Source organism: Penaeus japonicus, unplaced genomic scaffold (assembly GCF_977035675.1).
Source record: "Penaeus japonicus unplaced genomic scaffold, GWHDUDI00000001_assembly GWHDUDI00000001, whole genome shotgun sequence".
In the NCBI taxonomy this organism is placed as follows: Eukaryota; Metazoa; Arthropoda; class Malacostraca; order Decapoda; family Penaeidae; genus Penaeus; species Penaeus japonicus.
Genome location: NW_028234403.1, coordinates 129,744 through 139,777, shown reverse-complemented (window position 1 = coordinate 139,777; position 10,034 = coordinate 129,744).

The following is a 10,034-nucleotide window of genomic DNA, read 5'->3' as shown; positions in this document are numbered from 1 at the left end:
AGTCTGAGCTAGGAACTAAAGCCTTGACGTGTTAAGTGGGTGACATTAGAACCACTGATGGGAAATCCGTAGTTTACAGGTTCCGCGAGAATGAAAATACCAGAAAATTATGGTTTTTACCATATTTTGGGCTGCGATATGAGCTTTGGAGCCTAATTTACACAGCCACATTCAATTAAGTCCTGGAAATTCTAGGAGGCGTAATATGAGCAAGGGAAAAGGTTATGTCTTTATAAAAAAAAAACAGAGAGATCAGTCTCAGGTATGATTCGACACCACATGGTAGCCGATTACTATTGAATGTCTTCATGGACTGTATAGATGTGGAACCTTAAGCAGTCTTTTACAACGAAATAATGAACCATTGAATGTGTATGTTAATCATCATTTCCCACTGTGCCAAGCTATGTAAATATGTTTATTTATCAGGTTTTATTCTGAATCAATAACTAGTTCGTATTTCACTAAAATAGAAATTTAGCCAGCCCCATTTTTTTTTTTTTTTTTTTGGGGGGGGGGGATTTGGAGTATGCTGTGAAAAGAAAACAAAATGAGCGTGATAGTGATAGGGGAAAACGCCCCTGGATTAATGAGAAACTCATCCCATTTATCGGAAATGAAATGCAGTTGAATGAAATCAGAATTCAATGATTTACTAAACCATGAGAAGTGAATACAGAGATCGTATATACTTAAATACCGCAAAAATACGAATGCCAAAATTAGAGCTGCCACCAATCCTAACAGGAGAGCACACGCCAAAAAAACTTACAGATAATCAAATAAAAACTCGAACTGACAAAACAACTACCAGGTGATCAATACCACTGAAACTAGTACTCTAAGTATAAATCAAGAAAACAAATGTAATTAGAAGCTTTAACTGAATAATACGGTTTAACTTGACTTTAATAACTTTTTTTGTTTTGTGTTGTTTTTGTTTTGTCTGTCTAATAATAGATTCAGTAATCAATGAAAAGGGAATAGATATAATAACAGTTTAAACGAATCGGAAAAAAACAAGGAGGTTTGGGATAAACTAAAGAAATTCTTTCACGAACCTGAAATAATTCCAAAGAAGAAAATGGACTTTGGATAAACTAAAGCAATTCTTTCGCAGGGGAAATGGCTTGCCTTTTAGGGACAGGAGGAATGTGAGCTTGTCCAACGGACTCATTCCCAAAATTGGTTGCCCTGTGTTTTTATTATATTTTTTGAAGCCAAATATGATTACAAGCCTTTCATACACAAAGAAAATCAGTTTTTTTTTCTCGTTCACTTGAACTGTACATATATAATTGTAAATTGTGAACATTAAATGGGAACTTGAATGCAAATCTATTCATATTCATATCTATATTCATATTATATATTATTATTATCATTATTATTATTATTATTATTATTATTATTAGTATTATATATAATATATATATATATCTGTACTATATATTATATTATATATATATATATATGTATATATATATATATATATATATATATATATATATATATATATATATATCTGTGTGTGTGTGTGTGTGTGTGTGTGTGTGTTTGTGTAGCGAATGCATCTCGAATGTTTATAATACGTACCGAGGCTGTAGTGATCATTAACTGATTGTTTATGCAAGATGCAAGTTCATTGCATATGAAACTTGCAACAATCAATCTTTGCACATTCAAAAGATTGCCGACGGAGTGGGCCGAGCGGTAAGCACTCTCCGAAAGCACGGTGGGTCTGGGATAGATATTGCTCGTGAAATTTCCTGCACAAAATCAAAAGAGCCTGCAGCTGGGCAACTCTTTGCTAACAACATGTAATTATAAAAAGAAAACAAATACATGAAACTAATATTCAATTAAGTGGCATGGATATATCATAGATTACGGAATTATAACATAACCTGCACATACAACTGGACCACAATACTTATTTCCAAAAAAAGAAAAAAAAAAAGAAAATACATAATACATTATATATATATATATATATATATATATATATATCTATATATATTTATATATATATATCTATATACATATATAAAAATACATATAGAGATATATATGTATATATATATATATATATATATTATATATATATACTTTTAATGTAGATACATAAATACATAACATATATATATATAAATATATATATATAATATATATATATATCTATATATAATATATAAAATAACTATATATATATATATTATATATATATATATATTTGCCTGTACCGCCCGTTGATAACCACTGGATAATTAATATAACAACACAAAAATTGAAAAATAAATAAAAGGCTTCGAGTTAGGCCACTCTCTATATTAACTTATTGCCAGGAGGTCACCCTATCGGCAGCCTTCCGCCAAGGATCTTTGGCTTACAGAAGCAAGCTCATGCTAAAGCAAGCTGCGGTTGATGAGGAGAGAGAAGTACTGTTCATGCTCCTCTCCAGACATCTCGTCAACGTCTTGAAGGCGTAACCAGCAGTTTTGGGTTTTAAAGGATTTGAACCTTTCTTTGGTGAAGGTTTTAAGTTTAATATAAATGCAGTACATAAAAAAATATATGAGGAAAGCCAAAAAGCACAGAAAGAAATCACCGTTTTATTATCCTTTGCGATCATCCTGCATTAGAAATGTTGCAAAATGTCACGGCGCTTGTTCCTAGGACACAGGTAGATGTCTCAGGCGTCCAGCCCTGCCACGAATAGCTTAGGATCCTTAAAGAAGCCCGTTTTCCAATCTGAAGATAATTCACTTCCAAGGCCCGCGTCGCAAAATTTTTGTTTTCGTGGCAGTGCCTAGCGAAAATTTCATGTTTGATGAAAAAACATCCCGACAGACTACCAAAAACTCCCGAATTGGGCCTATTGTTTGCGTCAGTTTCGGCCTATATTCGGCCTCACTTTCGGCTATGTGTGACAGGGGCGTAACAAGTGCTCAGGAAGTTCAATTCATAATTGAACGGAAGGGTTTATTTCTTTACATATGTTTTCTTAAAAAGCCTCAAATATACTTCATTGTCTCAGGACTCCCCAACGGTATTTATTAGAGTATAGTGGTATTATGTAATGATTGCAAGTCCTGGAATTCTTATTCAAACAAATTCTATTCCAGTAAAGAGAAATAAAAAAATTGGATCCGACATTTTAGGCAACAAGGTAAATACACGCTTATATCCGGATAGTATTATATTTAGCCAAGTAGAGTTTGGTCCTCAGATGACAGGAAAGGAACAACCAAGTGATATGTGTTATATATATGCATATATTTATATATATATCTATATATATTTATATATATATATATATGTTGGTATATATATCTATATATATATATATATATATATATATATATACTTATATATGTACATATATATGTGTGTGTATAATATGTATTCATATATATTTATATATATATATATATATATATATATATATACTATAATATATTATATATATATGGTATGTATGTATATTATTATATGTGTGTTGTACACACCACACACACACACCACACCCCCACTCACACACACACACACACGTAACACATACACATATAACTACACAGACATAATACATGAAAATAGCAGCATTGACAAAATTTATAATGATATAGAAACAATGATGATATATACTAAGTGTTAATAAAATGATAATGATGATAAGATTGATAATAGTATTGAAAACAATAATGACGATGATAATGATAACAATGCTAATGATAACAACACTGATCACAGAATGTAAAAGATTTTATAAAATTAACATATAATTGAATCTGGACAGTGAGTCAATAAAAAAAACAAAAAAGGCAATTTGGAGATAGTAACTGATAAAAAAAAAAAAACAGCAGGACGATAACAGGACAAAAAAAATTGATAATAAACAAAAGCATTGATAACTAGTTGGACATTTTTTTTTACTGACTATCATAAAGATTAAGTGAAGGTCAATTTGTAGATAAATACAAATATTCATACAAACTTGTTTCTTTTTTTTTTAATTGTAACACAACCGATTACAAAATAAAAGCTTACATATTACTGTAGGAATGATTTCAGTCCCTCCTTCAAAATAATTTCAAAGAAGAAGAAAGAAGTGAAGATTTGAATGTGCAACATAAATCTGAAGTAAGTTATAGTTAAAAGTTCATAGGAGGTTCGTAGTTATTCAGAGACCTACTGAATTTTTGAATTATTTCTTAATGTAAGACTGGATATTGACACTAAAGAAGAGAAATGGAGAAGGAAATGAAGTGTGATGAGTGAAAACCGAGATATTTTGAGGAGTGAGATATATGTCATTATTACATTTATACTCTGCTTTAAAGGACTATATTAGCTATATAATCATATAGTACAGCGAGGAGAGAGCGAGAGATGGAGAGAGAGGAGGTGAGAGTAGAGAGATGATGAGAGTGAGGAGAGAGAATAGAGGATGAGGAGAGAGGGAATAGAGATGGAGAGAGGCCCCCCCCTCCCCCGGGAGAGAGAGAGGAGAGAGAGAGAGAAAGAGAGAGAGAGAGAAAGAAAGAGTAGAGAGAGGAGAGAGAGAGAGAGGAGAGAGAGAGAGGAAAGAGGGAGAGAGGAGAGAGAGAAGCGTGAGAGAGGAAAGAGAGAGAGAGAAAGAAGGCGAGAGACGGAGAGAGGAAAGAGAGAGAAGAGAGAGAGAGAGAAAGAGAGAGAGAGAAAGAGTGAGAGAGAAAAAAGAGAGAGGGGGAGAGAGAGAGAGAGACAGAGAGAGAGGAATGAGGAGAGACCAGAGAGAGAACAGAGAGAGAGGAGAGAGGATGAGAGAGAGAGAGAGAGAGAGAGGATTGAGAGAGAAGAGAGAGGAGAGCAGAGAGAGAGAGAGAGAGAGAGAGAGAGAGTGAAGGAAGGGTATGGGAAAGAGAGATAGACAGGAGAGAGAGAGAGAGAGGAAGAGGGAAAGAGAGAGAGAGAGCGAGGAGAGAGGAGCCGAGACGAGAGAAGAAGAGAGATGAAGAAGAGATGTCCTTGATAGAGAGAGACGAGGGAGAGAGAGAGGAGAGAGGGAGGAGAGAGAAGAGAGAGGAGAGAGAGGGGGAAGGAAGGGAGGGATAGAGAGAGAGAGAGGGAGAGAGAGAGGAAGAGAGGGTAGAGAAGGAGAGAGAGATGAGTGAGGAGAGATCGAGGATGAGAGAGAGAGAGAGGAGAGAGAGAGAGAGAGAGATGAGTGAGAGAGGAGAGATCGGCATGAGAGAGATAATAACGAAGGAAAGAGAGAGGAGCGAGAGAGAGAGAGAGGAAGGGAGGGAAGAGAAGAGAAGAGTGGTTCGAGAGAGATGAGAGAGGAGGAAGAGAGAGAGAGAGAGAGGAGAGTAGAGAGAGAGGAGATCGAGAGAGAGAGGGGAGTGATAAGGAGAGAGAGAGGCGAGGGGAAGGGAGGGAAAGAGAGAGAGAGGGAGAGAGAGAGAGAGAGAGAGAGTGAGAGAGGATGAGAGAGGAGAGGGAGAGAGAGATGAGGAGAGGAAAGGAGAGATGAGAGAGAGACGAGGTAGAGGAGAGGAGAGAGAGAGGAGACGAGATAGAGGAAGGGAGGGAAGAGATGATGGAGAGGCGAGAGCGAGAGAGGAGAGGAGAGAGAGAGGAGAGAGAGAGAGAGAAAGGAGAGAGAGAGGAGAGAGCGCGAGAGAGAGATAGGGGAGGACAGAGAGAGCGAGAGAGAGAGAGGAGAGAGAGAGAGAGGAGACGAGAGAGCGAGAGAGGGCTGCGCGAGAGAGAGAGAGGAGAGGGAGGGAGGGGAAAGAGAGAGAGGAGGAGAGAGAGAGACGAGAGATAGAGAGATGAGAGAGAGAGAGAAAGAGAAGAGAGAGCGAGTGAGAGTGAAGACTGAGATGACAGAGCGAGAGAGAGAGATAGAGGGGGAGGGCACGCTGAGAGTGCGCGAGCTATGTAGAGATGATTAGAGATATCGACGCGAGCGATGATCTGAGAGATAGGTACGTCTAGTGCGAGTAGTGAGAGAGTCGTCTTGGAGAGGAAAGCGAGAGAGACGAGGATAGACTGTCTGAATAGCTAAGTATCGCTCATCGATAGATTATATAGACTCGATGGCGCTGATCTAGAGAGCGTCGAGGAAGGGCTGTCCAGAAGAGAGAGAGGAAGGGAGGGAAAGAGAGAGAGACAGAGAGAGAGAGAGAGAGGAAGAGAGGGAAAGAGAGGCGAGAGAGCGATGAGAGAGACGAGAGGAGATCGAGAGAGAGAAAAGAGAACAAGAGATGGAAGTGAGAGAGAGAGAGAAGAGAACAAGAGGAGAAGAGATGAGAGATGGAGAAGAAAGAAGGAGAGAGTTGCGAGAGAAGAGAGAGATGAGAGAGAGAGGACGAGGAGAGAGAGAGAGAGGAAGGGAGGAGGAAAGAGAGAGAGACAGGAGACGAGAGAGAGTGAGAAGAGAGGGAAAATGAGAGAGAGGAGAGAGAGAGAGAAAAGGATGAGAAGAGCAAGTGAGAGAGAGAGATAGGAGAGAGAGAGAGAGGCAGAGAGATTGGAGAGCGAGAGAGATGGAGAGAAGAGAGAAGAGGGCGAGAGAGAGAGAGAGAGAGGAAGGGAGGGAAATAGGAGAAGAGGAAGGGAGGGCAAGAGAGAGGAAGAGAGACAGCGACGAGAGAGAGAGCGGAAGAGAGGGAAAGAGTGAGGGGAGATGAGAGAGAGAGAGCATGGAGAGAGAGAGAGCGAGAGAGAGAGAGAGGGGAGAGAGAGGAGGAGAGAGAGAAGAAGAGAGGACGCTAGGAGAGAGATGAGGAGAGAGAGAGAGGAGAGAGAGAGAGGAAAGAGAGAGTAAGAGAGAGAGATGAGAGTGAAGGGAGAGAGAGAGAGAGGCTGTCGAGAGAGAGATTGAGAAGTGGGGAGATGGAGAGAGGAGATGGGAGAGAGGAGAGATGAGAGAGAGTAAGTGAGAGAAGGAGAGGGAAAGAGAGAGAGAGATAGAGAGAGCCTGAGACAGAGAGAGAGAAGAGAGGGATAGAGTGAGAGACCAGAGAGAAGAGAAAAGAATAAAATAGTGCCGGTTCCGCAAACCTTTTATTTTTCAACTCAGGAAATTATCGTTAAAGATAAAAAAATAAAACCTTATGATAGTCTTTTTACATGAGGAAATAACACTCCTCGTTAATAAAGAATCAGCATGCAAGAATTTATCAGGAGAAATCATGCCAAATCATTCCTGGCAATTTAGCATGGACAATAACGGCAGATATGCGCCATACATTACAAACTCTAACAAATATCACTTAATATAGAAAAACCTCGCCCTACCCCCCCCAAAACAGAACTAACCATTACCAATAACTAAAATAAATAAAAAATACAAGAACTACAGAAAAAAAAAAACTATCGCAAATAGAGCTACTAAATGACGTGTTCTGAGGTGTGCGCGATGGACTTTGGATCCTCATTTGTGACTTCATTTTTTAAGGAATTTTTCGGTATGGATTTATTTCTCGGTCTGTTGTGTTTCAAAAGGTGATTTGTGTCGGGGATTGATACTGGGGATTATAGCATGGTCAGTCCTTGTGAAATAAAGGAGGAAATGGGATTTATTTGCGACTGTCGTAAATAAGGAATTTCGGAGAGACTGGGATTAACTTCCAAAGTTCTTTATTTCAGATTTATTTAAGGTGGGGATTTTTTTTAAACTTTTTTTTTCTTATTTTTGTCTTTGGTTTAGGTGTTTATATGGGTGTGGTTGGGTTGAGTTTGCTTTTGAATTCATTATGAGAGTTTTCTTCCAAATCTTCCCCCCCAATTTGACACTTTTTATATTTTATCTTTATTTGGGGTATCTTTCTATGAGTATCTTTTTTACTATTGGTGATGTTTTATGTTGGTCTTTTTATGTGGTTATTTGTGATGGATCTTTATTATTTTTTTTTAGGGGGTTAGGTTAGCTGTTGGGAAGTTATTTGTCATTATGGTGTTTATTTTTCCTATTTGTGGGAGCTTTTGTTGTTTTTAGATAATCTTCTTTTCTTTATGTTTCCTGCTAATTGTTATGGTTGGTTTCCTATTTTGAATTGAATATCCCTTCTGACATTATTTTGACAATGAGAGACACTTATTTCGGGGTGTTCTTAAGGGACCTCCTCCACATTAACTCTGAGATTTGTCGTTTTTCCCTTTGCTAAAAAAAAAAAAAAATTTTTTAAAACGTTTCCTCTTTTCTGTGTACGGTAGATGTGTCTTATTGGCCATCATCTTTGATTTGAATGCTTGCGATATGGAGTCCCCTGACTTGCTGGGGCTGCGCAAAGGCAAATGAACCTTCCGTTGCATTATTCCGGCAGGCGGGAGGCTTTAGTCTGGTTATTTTTTTGTTGAAGTGGATAGCAGGCGGCCTTATAAGCTCTATCTTGACAGGAATACATGTCGGTTGTGGTTGCTTTACCCTATGCGGGAGCACAGACGCGTTGATTTTCACTTTGTGTTGTCTAGGATAGTAGAATAGTAGTGCTTTAGGTAATTAAAAAATGATGAAGGACTAAAAAAATGCACTGATGCTTATATTCTGGCTGAATAGAACTGACCTTTCCAAGGGTTTTCACCAGAAAGTGAGCCGGTTTGAGTTCTATCTCATAGAATATATATGATGGAGGTATCGTTGGCCTCTTGCTGGCAGCGCGAAATATTGAGGTCATGCTTCCTCTTGGGAAATTTACCGTATATTTTATGTGTCTGGAAAATTTCCACATAGTTAGAGTGTTTTAGGTATTGAATGTATTATTTCAAATCTTTTCTGGGAAATAAATGGGATGTAGATTGGGAAAAAGGAAAATCTGTTTGTAGGAAAGAGAAGAAATGTTGATAAGGAAGCTCTAGTTTTGTTTTGCATTTGGACTAATTTGAAAACAAAAATTAATTAAAAATAAATACTTAAACTAATTATTCAAAGATAATAATGTTTTTGTTAATTATTTATTACGAGTCCACCCACAGTGACTCGGCCTATGTACTGACTTAGGTTTATGTAAAAGTAATGTAAAGTAAAAGTAATGAAAAAAAAAAAAAAATTGAAAAAACTAGAATAAAAAGAAGAGTAAAGTTAAAAAGTAGTTAGAAAGTGTTAAAGTGTTTCATGTCAGGTAGATTGGGAGGACGACTGAAAATTTTACTTCTTTATTGAAAAATGCTTAGTTTAGAGGAGTGGTAACACTTAATTCTGACAAAGATACAACATTTAGGAATCTTAAGATTTAGGATTTTGTTTTTATTTTTATTTTGGATGAAGATTACAATTCTCAATATATAATATATATATATATATATATATATATATATAGATATATATAATACTATATATATATATGAATCTTTTGACTTTAAATCCTTGGTACAAAATTTTTTTTCCAGAAGCTCGAGTATAATTACCTGATCTCCAGAATTTTAAGGTGTTTTTTTTTATCTTGTGGAAAGGGACGAACAAAGTGGAAAAATAGTTTGGCGGTATGTTGCTATAGTTAAGAATACATTAATACAATTACACTTGAGATGTATTTGATCTCTGGGTATTGGTTATTTGGGGAAAAACAAGGACCAGTCAAATGTTTTACAGCACGCACGGCATGCACCACCACACCACACACACACCTCCACACACGCACACACACACCACACAACACACTCATATGCCATATATATTTATGCACATATATATTTATACATATATACATGTTCTATTATACACATATCAGTTATTCTCCCAAATATGTGTATTTAGGTATATGTGTATATAGATGAAATGATGAATTATATCTATAGTATATATATATATATATATTATTTATATATATAGATATATATATTATATATATTATATATAATATTTATATATGCTATGTATATTATATATATATATATATTATATATATATATATATATATATATATATTACTATTTTATATATATATATATGTAATATTATATCTATATTTATGTATATATATATATGTATATATATGTATATATATGAATCATATATGTATATATATATGTATATGTAATTTATG